We start from the raw sequence: 640 nt of genomic DNA on the forward strand, positions 1-640 counted from the left end.
TGACCACTGCGTAACACCCTCAAAAGAGGGACCGTGGTTCGAACTGTCCAGTCGAACCAGGAGTTGCGCACATGAACCTCACACTGTCACGACCCATGACATTGTGAACCCTTTGGCTTCACCGAACCTCACCCCGTTGTCGAGCTATAACCTTCAGGAGTCCCTTTCAGAAGTTGGGGCTTGAAATTCGTCACACATCAACCCTCGCAGACCGCCTCCGGGGCGCAGCATCGATTCAAGAGGCGGCAAGGTCATAGGGACCTCCTTGACATCCAGGGTTTACGTTACAAGGTCTAATGGCACTACCTAGGTCTCTATTATAGAGGCGGGCACTGCAGAGGGCCGTAGGCTCTCTCCAGTTGTGATCTTCACAGGCGCTTCTCTGCAGGGGCAATGGTTCCCCCCTGGCTTCAGACTGAGGACGGAATTTCCAGACTAGCGGTACGATTTCTCGCCAACGGGGTGGAGCAATGCCGACATCGCCTTGAAGTGGCACAAGGAGGTATATTTGGTCGAGATGGATGGATGGATGGATGGAATGTATTTCGCCCGGAGGCGCGAAGCCTAAAGGGCCTTGGCACGCTAACTACATCCAATTCGTTGACGTTCAACCATCAACTCGTACAAGCCCTCTACTCTC

Source organism: Parathielavia appendiculata (assembly GCF_033297405.1).
Source record: "Parathielavia appendiculata strain CBS 731.68 unplaced genomic scaffold N657scaffold_82, whole genome shotgun sequence".
Classification (NCBI taxonomy): Eukaryota; Fungi; Ascomycota; class Sordariomycetes; order Sordariales; family Chaetomiaceae; genus Parathielavia; species Parathielavia appendiculata.